The sequence below is a fragment of the Gymnogyps californianus genome, chromosome 1, assembly GCF_018139145.2.
Source record: "Gymnogyps californianus isolate 813 chromosome 1, ASM1813914v2, whole genome shotgun sequence".
Taxonomy (NCBI): Eukaryota; Metazoa; Chordata; class Aves; order Accipitriformes; family Cathartidae; genus Gymnogyps; species Gymnogyps californianus.
Window position 1 is genome coordinate 217,277,704 of NC_059471.1, and position 14,970 is coordinate 217,292,673.

Here is a 14,970-nt window from a genome sequence, read left to right on the forward strand (position 1 = left end):
ACCTGTGTGATCACCTCTGCAGGTTGTCTTTTGGAAGATACCATCAGGCAGGTTCCTAGGAGACACCAAGAAAAGCCATTTTCAAGGACAGTGGGGAGGCCGGAGTGGGAAGCATCTCGCACATTTAGCTCTATGAGTCCCACCCCAGCTTGAGCAGAGGGGAAAGTGAAATACTGCATAGGCAGTCCCACAAGATACATTGCCTTACAGTGTGTATGCCAAAATAGAACACTGCTTTGGATTAAAACCTTATTATAATGCCTGTATCATTATATGCCTGTTTCATTAAACGTGTTGAGCAGTAAATGGAAACCTACAGTGGTTGCTTTAAACCTATGAGTGTAAGAGGACATGATGATAGCTGTACAATACATTTAAATCTGAGCTTTTTGAAAGGCTGCTGTAGCCAAACTTACTTGATTATACCCCCAAAATCTCCATTTGGTTGGAAGCTGAGTGCGCTAGTACAAATGAGCCAAACTCCTGCTTGTTCTCAATGGCAGCTTCGTACCTGTGGTCTCGTTGCTCCCCACGGGCAGGGGAGCACAACTTGAGGTCCACCGAAGACCCCAGACAATGCAGCTGCGGCAGCTACAAGCAGCCCACATCCATACCGGGATGACTGGGAGTTACTCTGAACAGTTTGAAAGCCTCGTGTGGCTTCCAGGCCACAATTTGGCTGCCTCTGGTGTCGGAGATCAAGATTCGTGGAATAAAATTGTGCTCCTGCTTCCCAGCGTGAAAGCTCATGCCTGCCTTAGAGACTGAGGCTTAGTCCATTCTGGTAGCTCTTTATAGCTGTGCATGGCACAGTTTGCAGACCATTAATTATCTCTTTGCTTTTCTATCTGTAGTCAAGGAAGGTTTAATCAAGCTCGTAAATTTTAGTCTGGGCAGCCTAGCAGGTTAGATGTTGGGATTAAACAGTGAGGACCTTTCTTTCTCATGAGAAAAAATGGCTCTATTTTAAATTTCAAAGAAATCCGATGCTCATTCCCAGATTTTCTTCCCGAGCGGTATGTACTCTTATAAATCCCAAAGAATGTTCCCTTCCAGAAGTTTCTTCTCCATCTAGCAATCAGTGTACTGGTATGCAGCTCTTGGAAATGCCACTTTCCTTTCTGGAGCAGTGTCACAGACATAGTGATTGTATTAAAAGCTTTTGGCTGATCCTAAGGTACCTGAAGGTCGTGTGATCTGAGGAACAGCTTCCTCGGATTTTACATAAGTTGTAATTCATGCGTATGGTACTTTGAACAAGCTTATTTTTTATATTTATATATTTTATAAATTTTAGGTATTTATTTTAGATATCTATATATTTAGGTATCTAAGCCTATGTGTATAAATATAACATAGATGGCATATTTACTATTCTAACCACTTTGAAGCCCATGACAACGTTCCTGCTTCCTGGTTTTCTACTGCAGATGCTGCTTGCTTAGCATTTTCACTGCTCACATGGCAGCTACCATGCTTGAACCCTTGGAGCAGGTGATATGCTCCCTAAACAGGTCCTGAGGGGACTTCAGCCACCCCAGAAGCTGCAGGGAAGTGTTGCTCCTATTCCATGGGACCTACTGAGGTGGCCAAACAGTTCTCACTCCCTATTCGGATCAAAGTATATCATTTTCTGCTAAGGCCACTTCAGCTTTTTATGTGTCTCAGGCACATTCCTTCACCATGAGTGGAGAATGAGGAGAACATACCCTTCTTGTGTGTAGTGGTCTTGTCTTTTTGATACCAGGTGCCAGATAACAGTTTTGGGTCATCTCCTTGGGTCATCCCAAGAAACAAAATCCGTTGCCCGGACACTGGTCCTTCCTAGAGGGAGGAGCACAGAACCAGCTCAGGCATTCAGCAGTTTGTTAGATTTCTTCTCAGATTGGAGTTTGAAGTAAAATACGGCGTCATGTGTATTAACAGACGTATGCTAAGCAAAGGGTCAGCATAGAAATGTATTTCTGGAGGAAAAGTGCTAATAAGCTCACCTGTGCATTCTACATCTGCTGCATAAAATGTTTGCTTCATCACCAAAAGCATCTTGCATTCCTTCACATCTTGCTTCCAATAAGGTACACTTCATAAAATATTTATCTTGTTGCTCTGCATTGGCTGGTAGAAGTGCAAAAGTATTTTCTGGGTGGTTGACTTATATTTTCCAAATACCAATCCAGAACACCCCACCCTGCACAAAGCTTTTACAGACAAATGCTTTTTCTCTTCCGATACGGAGAGCTGCTGATGTTAAATACTACTAATACTCTGTGAGATGGATTTTCAGTAACGTCTGAGCAATGCCAGAGTGCAAGTCCCCTGAAAGTCGGAAGGATTTGCATTCCTATATTATTTCCAGGTTTTTGATAATCCTGTGGGATCTTAGTATGAAGAAGAAAGGTGCAGCTGGCGAGGAGATGCCTTTTCTGTCTGAGTTTGTGACAGCAAGGGGGAAATCTCCCCATTAGGTGATGCAGCTGGCTGCCTTTGAAAAAAACTGTGTGGCCCATTTGGGACTAAAATCCTACACGCAGAAACCCAATGACAGACAAAAATGTTTCTCCGTACTACGGCCAGAGTAAGCTTTAAAAAATTGTTGCTGGAAACATACCTTAAGTCCACCAGACAGTGAAAGTTGGAATGTAACTTGTTTGCTTAACTCAGTGCTAGTACAATAAATGACTTGCATAAGGCAATTCGTTTACCATTGTTCAAAGAGCAAGGATTATACAAACGGTCTATTGTGTGTAGTGCTTTCTGGTGGTTTAACTTTCTTGGATCGAGAATGACTTAATGAAAGACCACAACTCAATTCCTGGTTGTAATTTTATGGGAAACTACAAGGCTGCATTGTCAAAGGTGCAGTTTGTTGCCTCCTTTCATTTCAGCTTCATTAACATTGGAAAATGAGGCCACAATATTATTATTTTTTTATTATTATTATTATTGTTTTATCCTTCCTCTTGGTCAGATTGGCAGGTTTGTGGTCAAAAAGAGATTTTCCTCCAGACCAGCCTGCAGGACACAGTGGGAGGTTTTTGCCTGCCTCTGTTGCACAGAGCCATTTATTGTAGAAACTGGGATTTTTAATCTAACACCTGCAATCGTGGTGGGGAATCCTGGCAATCCTTTTGGTCTCTCCTTCCCAAAGACTGTGCTACATCATTGTCTTTGCAACTTTTGTGCTAGGAGCTGCAGATGTATGATACCATTAAAGCTGTGGAAAACAGATTTAGTTTATCAGTTGCTACAACAACCTACAAGTTATTTACCTTATTCCTTTTTTCTGCTCACAGGTACCCTCTCAGACGAGGCAGCTCTTTCACGTTTCTGACTCCGGGACCACACTGGGACTTCACCCTGGTGAGTAAAACAACTGGTGGGTGCATATTGCAAAAACACGCAAACAAAAGCAGGGATACAGAGGTGAGGGTCCCTCTGCCTGGAGGAGAAAGAAAATCAACACATTCCTCTCTACCTGGCTAGACACTTTCTGAGCCACTGAGGCTTCTGAGCTTTAGCTGGAGGGTGCTTTTTGCACACAGGGATTAAGAGAAGGCAGGATACCCTGGACACTGTGGTTTCTTTAAAAACTTCTTACTTTCTGATGTGTTTCAGCAGTCCTGCTAACTAAGCTGGCAATGCAATAGGCAAGATGTAAAACATAGTGTAGAAATAAACCTTTTTTATTATTATTAAATACAAAAATCTGTATTTTATTTGGTATAGAGAAACTACCTACAGCAAGTTCATGGCCTAACTGCCGTAAGCCTTGTACTCTCTTCTCTCCGTCCTTTAACATGCATCCCTTACTAGGGAAGTGGTTCACATCCAGCCTCTAGAGCTGGTAAAGGAAGATGGACCACTCTGGAGAGTGGTTCAGAGGACCTACACTGGGTTTGTGTTCTGAATTGCTGCTTCATGAAGTCTGTCCCGCTTCATGCACTGAGGATTGCAAGGCGATTAGTCAGCTGAAGTAGGTGTATAGTGCCTGGTGTTGTGTATATAGATCTTGTCCTATCTCAAAGCTCACTTTCGTGAGCTGCTGAAGCTGATTTGCCCTCCACTGCCCCTGGAAGTGGTGATCCTATCCTCAGCCAGCAAACTGATCTGGCTAAAAAACTTGCCTTACCAAAAAGAAAACAAAGAGTTTTGGATGAGCTGATCCAGCTGATTGCACAAGCTGTATGAATGCCCGTGTCGGCATGAGAAAGGGCATGAGAACATGTCTGGAGGTGGGGAAAAGGACAGGACTACCTTTCGTGAAGGAAATCCCATCTAAAATCAGCTGGAGCTTCTTGTGAAACAGGCACTTTGCTGGCTGTGCCTTGAAGGGCAGCCATGTGCAATTTTGAGGCTGCACAAACACCAGTCCAGTGTGGGAGTGGATTAAACAAAACCATAATCTCTTGTAGATTTTTCTTTTGCTTAATTTTAGAAACTTTCATCTGGTGACTACAGCTATGTTAAACATATACATTTGAACATTACAAAGGCCTAGAAATTATATTCTTTCAAATTTGAAAATATTGTGCTTTAACATCACAAATTAAAAGCATTTTGATTTGAGTTTCAAGTTATTCCTGTTCTTTGCATGTTTTTTAATCTGCTTTTATTTGGCTATATGCATATTCAGTTCAACTCTCAATTACAGTTAGAATGTATTGTATGTCATGACAGACTGCAAAAACCAAAGAAACTGTTTTTGAAGGACTTAATTGCTTATCTGCATTCCTCCATCATGTCAGCCTAGTCCACCTCCACTTCTCCATTCAAGCCCAAATAGCTTCATTTGGAGCTACAGATGGTGGGCACCCCTGAACTCCAGCCCTTTTCTGGAGATCCAAGCTTTGCTGTGACTAGCTAGAGGTTAGTCTTGGACTGATACACCTAACACTGGAAGAGAAGCAAATACAGGAGAGAAAGAATAATGAAGGAGAGCGCATAGCTGTGCAGTGCTGTTGCCCAGCAGACATACCTTTGCTGCACGGCCAGAGACCAGGTCTCTGCTTAGAGGCTTTGCCAATGTAATTATGCTGACATACATTGACCAGAGCGCTGTATTTTGGCAGCAGCCTGTAGGCAAGCAAGAACTCTACTTTTTTCTTGGTGTCATGTCTCATATGCTGGAGTAAGTGTGTCACGCAAGGGGTTTTTTTTCCCCATGACCACCAAGTACTCATATGCCAGTCACAAATAGCATCTTTTCATGCCATAGTTTGTGCAGCTGTTTGGCCAAAAGTCTGTAAAATGTACCTGGCCTGAGCCTCAGGGGAAGTGGGTAACTAAGCCAAGTGTCCTTTTCACGCCTACAGAGGTGGGATGGGTTTAAAGAGAAGGACTAGTGCGCGTTCTGCATAATTCTAAGAAAAGACTAATGCAGTCTGGGTTAAAACATCCTCTGGATGGCTTCTGACTGGAAGCAAGGTTACTCATGGTCTATTTTCCTTTCTTCCTTTTCATTAAGGAGGATTCGTTTATGAGAAACAGGCACTTGATCTTTGTTGACTTAACGGTCCTGATGCACATTCCTCACCTGAAGCCTTATTGGTGTTTTATGACTTCAGGTGGGCAATAAGCAGCAAAAACCAGACTGATCCCTAAAGAACAAAATATCCTGGTTTTAGGCAAAAGCCCTTAGTAGGAGAGAGGAAAACTAGATGGCTAGAATTGTTTTCAAATTGAAAACCAGTACTTTCTTAAAAAGCGTTCCTGGAGCTTTAATCGGAATCCTTGAAATATAATTAAGATTCATGCTCATGGCATTGTTTAGGTCTTTCTAAAATAAAGTCACAAAATATTTAGATTTCCCCTTCTGCTTAGCATTTTTTCTGCTTCTCCTTTACAATACCTCTTTGAGAGCCTAAATTGGGTCTCACGGTTTTTACAGTTTAATAACTTTCGTAGAAGTAACTTTTTCCACATGACTTGAGTTTCGTGAGAAGGTTAACGTATCAGATCTCTGATCGTGAGCATCTCAAAAAATGTGAGAAAACAGTACCGTAGCGGTTGCTTTTCTATCATGTGGCTTTAAACACCCAGCTTTGAGCAGTCTGAAGAGGCCGTTTTCTTGGAATCTGTTTCTGTTCTGGCACCGCACAGGAATGACACAGCTGGCTCTGTAGTGAAATGTCTAAGTTTTTGTATGAAACTATATTGGGCAAAGGAAATGGGGTCCAGCCAATGCAATACTTATTGCATAAGTCTAGCCAGTTTAAAAACAAAACTTTGGCCTTCCTTTCGTGTCTGGGCTTTGGTCTGGAGCTGTATGTTAAAGATGTTAATATACTTGACTACATAAGGAACGAATAATATTCAGACCAAAAAGGCGTGGTGTCTTTGTCTTTATTGCAAGTTTTCTTCTGTTAAATAGATGCTAATATCCTTGACTTACATATGGGAAAAATAATCTGCAGACCAAAAAGGTGTGGTTATAGCAGTCTTTTATTGCAGGGTTTGATAAATAACCAACCCTGAATATTTTACTAAACCTGAAAAAACAAATGTCTGCATTTGCATGTGTTCTCAAGCCTGCCAAAGGTCTGTTCAAAAAGTATGGAGTGTGATGGGACATTAATTCAGTGTCAGTGCTATAAATATGGTAAGACATAATGTCTAATGTGAGAATTTTTTTCGCTGTAGCTAGCAAGTCTATCAGTGAAGGGACTCACGTGACAGCATCAGTATCTTGTCTTTGCAAATACAAAAAAAAACCCAGAAAAAAACCCAGAAAAACTGAAATCATTGGGGAACTTTGTACTTGAATCCACTTCTGTAGCTAGTTTGAATAGTTGAGGAAAAAAACCACAGCACCAAAACCCAAAATATAAGAAACTAGTGAGTGCACTTCTGTAACATCTCACTATTACGTGTGTATATTTAATAGTTAAATGATAGAGTCAGCATAGTGTGGACAGACAAGACGACACAGTGGAGCCTAAAAACACATCATACGAAAGGACTAGCAAACAAGAGAACAGGTTTCTGAGAACCCTCCGTGGAAGCTGGACATCCCCTCAACAGCATCAGATTTTCAAAGGAACCATGGAAACTAGGCTGGTCAGCATTTAAAAATAATTTGAATGAATACTTGTATTCAAACATTTTAAATACACTTACAATGATGACAAGTCTCTATTAAAGCTGAAACTTTTAAGTTATTTGAATATATTATTAAATTCTAAGAAAACAGGGATTACATATTTGCCCCTGACAGAGGGTCAAGCTGCTGGACTGGTAGAGCACAAAACTGAAATTTGCTGAACTTCAGAGTGAACTTGTGGTAGTAGTTCCCTCTGCAGCTGCAGAGAGAGTGTTTTCCTCATTTCACCTAGTTCAATGTCTAGTCTGTTAAACTGATAAACAACATGTAGATCAATATAAAAAATACAAAATAGTTTGTTTTCTTTTTCCTTTGTACTTAATGAAGTGGAAGAGGATGAACTTGACTCATTCTGAAATGTTGAAGGACAAGGGTCAAACACAGGATGAAAATCAACTACTTGTTTCATGGGTGACCAAACAATTTATGCTCGTGACCCATGTTTTTTCCAGACCAGGTGGTCTGCAGGCTGGCACAGTCTAACAGGATGAGTCCACAATTGGTTTTCCATTATCTGGGTAATGAAAAAATAATGTAGAAGCCCAGATAGTATAGAAATAGTGGGAGGTATCAGGAAGCTCAGTGCAGATGTCTTTGATCATTGTTCCACTGGCTTGTGCTCTTCTTTGGAAAGGAAAATAGCTGAGAGCTCCCTGGCCAAAAGCCTCATCTTTCTCCCACAAAAACGCTTATTCTTTTAGCTCGTTGCATTCCTAGCAGGGATGCTTCAGCCACAGCTGTCTACTGGCCATCTCCAAAGTAATGAATTAAATAGGTGATCGAAATGCCCTCACATACACGCATTCAGCTGTTTAGGGAGCTGCACTACCAAACAAATCCCTGATACACAGTAAGAATCCCCTGAATAAAACATATTTGGGTATTAGAGGGTAGCTGAGGAGCAGGAACAACCAAACTAGTGCAAAACTGCTTTATGCTGGCACTGCCTCCAGGGTGAAATCTGTAGATCCCCTCATTCACAGACCCCTGCCCAAGCCCAGCCATGCTGGTGCGCAAACATTGTAAGAATTAAGCATGGTTTCTTCTGGTGTCCCCTAGAGACCTCAGATCCTAATGATCACCAAGTCTGACCCTATTAGTACCTAGCTCTTTCAAAAAGCCCAGTTTTATTGCTGGATTGCTGACCTCAGAAACCACAAAAAATGTTTCATTTAACTAAATGAATCTCAAATCATTTCACAGTGGTAACCGCTGCATTCTGTCCTGCTACTGAGATTTCCTACTTGAGACTTTACTCACAACCACAATTATGGGAGTGCAGAGAAACAAGCTTATAGGCATATAATTATAGGTATCGATCAGGTGACAAACCTCATGAAACAGCATAGCCATGCTTCGCATTTGTTTTCAACCTTTAGATTTTTGAGTTATTACAGTTAGTTGGGGGTGTAAAGAAAGAAATGTCTCTAGTCTGCTTTATAAAAAACAGAGCCTTCTTTCTGAACGCAAATCGAGTGTACAGTTATAACTCTGTTTCATTTCTTACAGAAGAGGAAGCGCCGAGAGAAAGACGATGATGTAGTCAGTCTTTGCAGCCTTGACTTTAAGGTAACAAAACACGTTGCTCTACAATATTGTGCAATCATCTACTTTGTCGACTATTGTGGCTTCTACTGGGGGAATGCTATACTTTCTGTGTTTGCATTTCACCATCAACAGTTTAGAGACGTGTACAGCTGTGTTTGCTCTTGCATACACCTCTGGGGTGGGCTGAGTCCTGCTAGTGATATCAATAACACTGTTTGTGATCTCCTGTTTTAATCATTTGAATCCTAAATCTGCCACAGTTTTAATGTTGTGTGGAATAAATGTGTGTAACCCGTACTTAGCAAGAACATAAGCATTTTCAAGTGCCAGGAAGCAAAACTGTGCAAAGCCCCTTCAAATGTTGCTTTTGTTTGACTTTAGTTAGTGCACCTCATTGTATTGTAAACAAGCTAGACTGGCTGGGTGGTAAATTGTTCTTAAAGCTATGGATTAAATTGACTTACAAAAATGAGGGTGGGGAGGTGCAGAGTCGCCTCTTTTCCGAAGAACTATCCAAGGCTGGTTTTCTGAAAGAGAAACTACTTCCCGCTGTCCATCTGCCCTGAAGATCTCACTGTCAGACACTTCTCTGAAGAGGGGAAGGAAGAGAAATAGGGTTTTTCCTAGGAAGGTAGCTATTGAGTTGAGAGTCAACCAAGTGGGTGTTTTAGACTGGGATTAAAAGTAATTTGTTAGTGGGGAATTTCCTGTTTGACCTAATGACCAGTGCATCCTCTGTTGTTGTCTTACTTTGCATTCGTGCATTATTTATTAGCCTCACTTAGCCTGGCTACTGCTGGATGCTTTCCATGACCGATTGTCCTGTTCAACAGACTAACTCTGGGCTTTGACCTCTCTGGACTAGATCTCCTGTTCCAGATAAGACCATCCCTGTAATTTCCCAGTAGGGGAGGGAAAAGAGCAAAAAAGATTATCTGCAGAGGGCTGTGACATAGCAGTGCTGATGCCTCTGAACTGACTGTGTTTTGGGCTTGTTTTGTTTCTGAGGTCTTTCTGGTTTTCTGATGTAGATGGGAGTGTTAAGGCTAGGAAATCTGCCCTCAGGGAAGAGGATTTTCTTTTTCTTTTCTTTTTTTTCTTTTTAATTGGACTACCTTTTTATGTGTTGGGTAAAATTGCATGAATTAAGGTTTCTCCCACAAAGCAATCACTTCAAGGTGAAACTAAAATATCAACAGTAATTTGTGTACTTGCCTTTTAAGAGTTTTAACAGAACTCTTCCAAGGAAAAAGGGAAATCCCTAGGCTAATACAGTCAAAGTTCAGACTTCAGCTTTTTTTAACCTGACTTTTTAACTTGTTCTTTTGAAAGGGTCAGGCTCTCCCAGACATTTGAGAGTTTGAGGCACACCCAGCAAATACACTCCAGTATTCTTATTAAAATACATTAATGGTACTGATTGGATTGTAATTTTCAGGCTTTTTGATACCAACTCTCAGGGTTATTAAAAGTTTCAAAAGCACTGCAGTCAACTATTTGTAGTCAAATTTTTGAAACGCATCACCAGGAGTCTCATTGAGCACTTACGCTGTAGTACAGCTTATACTTTGCTTTGTCTAGATTCGATGAGGGTGAACCAACAGCCTAAAATTTGGCTCCATCAGACACAGATATACCTATTTCATTGATGAAATAAGGTCACAAGAGAAGATCAAGATAGCTTAAGAATGTTACGTGTAGGTCAGACCATATACTGTTTACCCCCATCTTACAGATGGGAACTGATTTTTCAGAGTTTGTCTCTATAAAGTGTCTAACTCCACAGCATAACTGTTATTGCAGCTCCACTATCTCCCCCAGCAAATATAGCTGAGCTGACAAGCTGTTGTTTTGTCACCATACTTGTAATAACAGAGGAGTTTTGCCCGCATACTGCATTCACACTCCTACTAGACATAAGAGACATAATTGTGCTGACAAAACTGCCATGTAGATGGTGATCCCATGAAGGGCTGCTTTGGAGCAGGGAACTGCACCCTAGTATCCCAGACTTCGCACCCTACCTAATGTACGTTTTTAAAATAAAGGTAGGGGGAAGGGTTTATTCAATTTGGATGTGTACCTGTCTTTCTGAAAAGGTTGAGCAGTCCTTTAATGATGTTTATACCTCACATATTCTAGATCATCGTTCCACATACCAGGAAGATGGTATGCAAAATGGCAGGGGAGATCACGCCAGCCCAGAAGGACTGCAATGCCCCAGCTACTCTCGTTTATTTTGGCTTGTTAAACTCCTCCTTGCTGCCCAGAGTCCTACTCAAAAACGAACCAGATCTCTTAGGTCTTTTAAGCCTAAAACTCTCCAAACATTACCAAAATATGAGTGGGAATTTACAACCTGAGACCATAGTCACAGCATCTACTTCCTTCAGCACTGAGCTACCCCTTCTCTTGTGCCAAAACAACCTCCTTTTGGGAGAAAGAAGGTATTTTCTCCCCAGATCATGTCTGGAGCCATACTACAACGTGGGCTGTTGATAATTGTCTGGGTAAGACAGAAGGGAGAGTGAATTGCAGTGCAGGGACAGAAACAAGAAATTAGGGACAGAAATTTATTAAGCAGATCTTTATGCTTTAAAACTGAGAGTTATTTTTGCATTTCAGATAGGTTTATGACCAACTTTTTGTTAAGTGATCACATATGAAACGGTTCCCCACAGTTATGTAAGGTGTTGAATGATTCATGGGAGGAAGCAGCACTGTGTTTTTTGAAGGTGTGCATATCTTGATGTTTGTTAGCAACTAGATAAATATTTTTCAGTATATGACAGGGAATAGACAGATGTGATGGTGTATTTTACCGGAGGCAAAATGAAGCCAGGCTGAGTAATGTGTAAGAATCACGTCTCGTCTGGATGGTGTTTTCTGTTGGTTATGGGATGTCCTTGTAAGGCTTTAGGAAGAGGGATTTCAGAGGCGAAGTGAAGTCTTAGTGAGGCCCCTTTTTATGAACCACCATGCTGTGTCTTTCTCGAAGCCTTACTCACTTTTTTGGGACCAATTCTGTGAATATTACTCAGCCTGGATAGGAGTTCAGCCCAAACAAGCCCTAGAGTTGTACTAGTGTTGGCAGCAGAGAGAGACTGCGACAATAAAGCTGACAGCAACAATCTCTCCAGGGAAGGGAGATAAACACTGACTTTTTTTGATGTAAAAAATTACTTGGAAAAAAAAGAGGAGGGGGAGAGAGAATCCTTGTGTCTGCATTCTTGCTGGTCCAGATCATTTGAAACCATCAGTGAGTGTCTTTCCATGGTCAGAGTCCCCACAAGCAGCTTGGCTTCAGGCAGGGATAACACAGCCTAAAGATCATCACTAAATCATGCAAGAAACTGCAGCGGTAACTCCTTCCTTTAGAATATATATCCACAAGCTTTAAAGAAACAACAAAAACAGTCCTTCCCGCCTCTCTTCCCCCTCCCAAAGATACAACCGCTCTAGAGGACTTTCATGGGAGTTTTATTGGCGTGTCTGATTCATGCAAGAACGTGCCCATGCATAAGTTACAAATTTGTATTTGGAAATAGACTTTGATCAAAACGAACATCTCTGGCATTGGCTACACCGCGCAACTCTGAAAAACAACATTTAGCACGTGAGCAGGTTGGGAGCTGAAGTCAACTGTAGCTTCTCGCTCCATTACTCTGTTGTTAGGGTAGATGCTGTGTTTAATAATACCATAAGATTCGGCCGTTTTCTGTTGTTACATTCATATTCATAAGATGGAAATTGCTTTTCTGGCCTGAGCGCACAAATGTTCACTTCAGAGGTGGTTGAGGTAACTCATTTTCTACAAAGGTCTACAGAATGTCATCGGTTGTATTGCAGTACAAATGCATCTGCACTGTGGGCTGGGTTTGGGGGTTTTTTGTATTTGTAACTGTATAATGGAGTTGAATGGCAGCTAATTATAGTGACCTCCCACCATCCAAAATAAATGCCGGATTCCAGACCGCCTCATAAACTTTTCAGATGACCCAATAGTCTCTTGATGGGTCATAGCCTACTTTTGCTCATTTTCCAGAATACTGCTCTGAATTTGGCTCTGAATATAAATATCTGGGAGCGGAATGTTAAACACAGCTCATGGACAGTAAACAACTTTGTGTACAGCAAAGGGGGTCTGACTGCCCCGGGTGTGTGAACATGTATGGCAGAAGAAGATTGCCTGTGGAGATCTCATTTATTCCAGTCCTTGAGTGTTCTGCATGTTATGCTATATATAGCACATTAAGAATATCTGTAAAGTGAGTTTTTAGGTGGATTTCAGTTCCTAGTAAATAGGATTTCAAAACATACATGCACAACAATGAAAATTAATATGCTATGAAAGTAATGGATGCTTTCATTTTCCCCGAGACTTCAAGCCGCCAAAGGGATTAAAATGTCGCAGGTTCTTTCTTTGAAGAAATTGAATCCAGATGTCAGGCACATTAGAGGTATCCAGGATCTGTGAAAACTGGGAAAATTGCCCACTGAGGAATACCCCCCTGCCTCTGGGCTCTGTTAATGCACCAGCTCAAGTCTTCTCCTCTCCAGCCAGTGGTAGAACTGAGATCTTTTGTCGTTGGCTCATGTAGGCAGCAGCAAACATCCTTCTTGCAGGGTTAGGTATAAAATAAAGCAACCCTGAAGTGTCCTGGCTGATGGTCGGGGCTGTGTAACCTGGCCAGACCTGAACTATGAAGATACTGAGGGTGCTGTAATGACTCTTTTTCCACTGATAGTGGGCTGCAAATCACAATCCAGGCCTGCTAGGGTTTTATATTAACTGTGTCTGCCTGCCGTTCTCACGCATGCTTGGCTTGAGTACTGCCAAGAGAAGAGACAGGATCGGGTCGTGAGTGCTGGCCACCCTGGCCACAGGTGCTGGAGGACATATTCAGCTGTTGGGGGAGCATTCCTGCATGCCACGCTTGGCAACCCCTGGCACTAGCCAGATGCCATGTGTCGCTTAAACAACCGAGTATTTTTAACTGTGAAAACTTACATCAGTCTGGAATTGTACACTGGAATTTGGATGCCTGTTTTCCTAGGAATTCATCATTTGTTAATCTAAAATTTATTTGATGATGCTTTGGGGCTGAAATAACAAAATGGCATGTCAATACCCCGGAGAGCATTTTTATTTAGTAGCAGCTCTACCCAGAATAACTTGCAGGAGCAAGGAATGTCGCAGGTATGAGGCCGCCCAGGACTTCAGACAAACAGCTCTGTGTAACAGCAGTCCTCCCTTCTCCGTGGAAATGAAAACCCAAGCTAAAAATAAAAACAATGAGGGCTGGGTGACTCCTCTGTCACTTGAACTCTTCCCGGTTCCCTAATTTGATAGTAGGATAGGAGTCACCAAGGTATTTTTTCTCCTAGAAGTGAAAATCCCCATTTGAGTTTAGGGGAGGAATGCTATTAATACCCACTGGCAGCAGAGCAGGAAGAACTGGTCTGTTATCCATCGCTCAGCACAACGACCAGCCGGGCTGCATTCTCCTGGCTTCAGAGCCTCCATGGCCTGGGCTGATCCCTGCCCAGTGGGCTGGAGGGGCAGGGGAAGGCACGAAGGAGGTTGGGGCCAGGGCAGAGGGGTAAGGGGACACTGGGAAGACAGAGGGAGATGGTGTTGGGCAGAAGAGTATGTCCTGAGTTAGAGGGAAGCTGGGATTATGGTGCAGGGTGTATAAGGTACAAATCCGTAAGGCCGGTTCCGTTGCTTTTGCTGCACGAGGAACAATTCTCCTTTCTTTTTTCCATTTGTTTTGGCTTTCATCAGAGTGTTCCCAAGTACCACAGCCTTGTTCAGGATGGTTTGCCCACTGGAGTGGCATTTGCACTACAATGAACTTTACTAACTTAAAGGTCATATTCACACTGCCTCTTGCATGTGTCAGCAGTAGAGCAGAGGCAGGTAAGTCATCTGCAGGCATTGTAGCGTGCTCTGAGCTGCTCTAAGGCCGTGCTGATTATATTGCTGTAGAGGGGCCACCGTGGGTGTGGGGAACGGTTATTTTACCTGCGCAAGATCACCTTCCAACCCTTGCTGCCTTCAGGCTTCTCCAGATTTATTGCCTTCCCTGTGTTGCACGTTGGTCAGTGAGTACCTATTGCACAGTGTGTGTCTCCACCGCTCAGGGTGGATTTTGCCTCGAAATGGCGCTTTATGATCTCTATACAGATATAGCAGGCATACAGAAACCATCCCATCTGCTACAGGGGCAGCTGGGAACCACTTGTCTTGGGGTTTTTTGTTGTTTTAAGACCTTACCTACCCTTGCTTTGAACGAAGGGCAGTTGTCCAGGGCACGTAA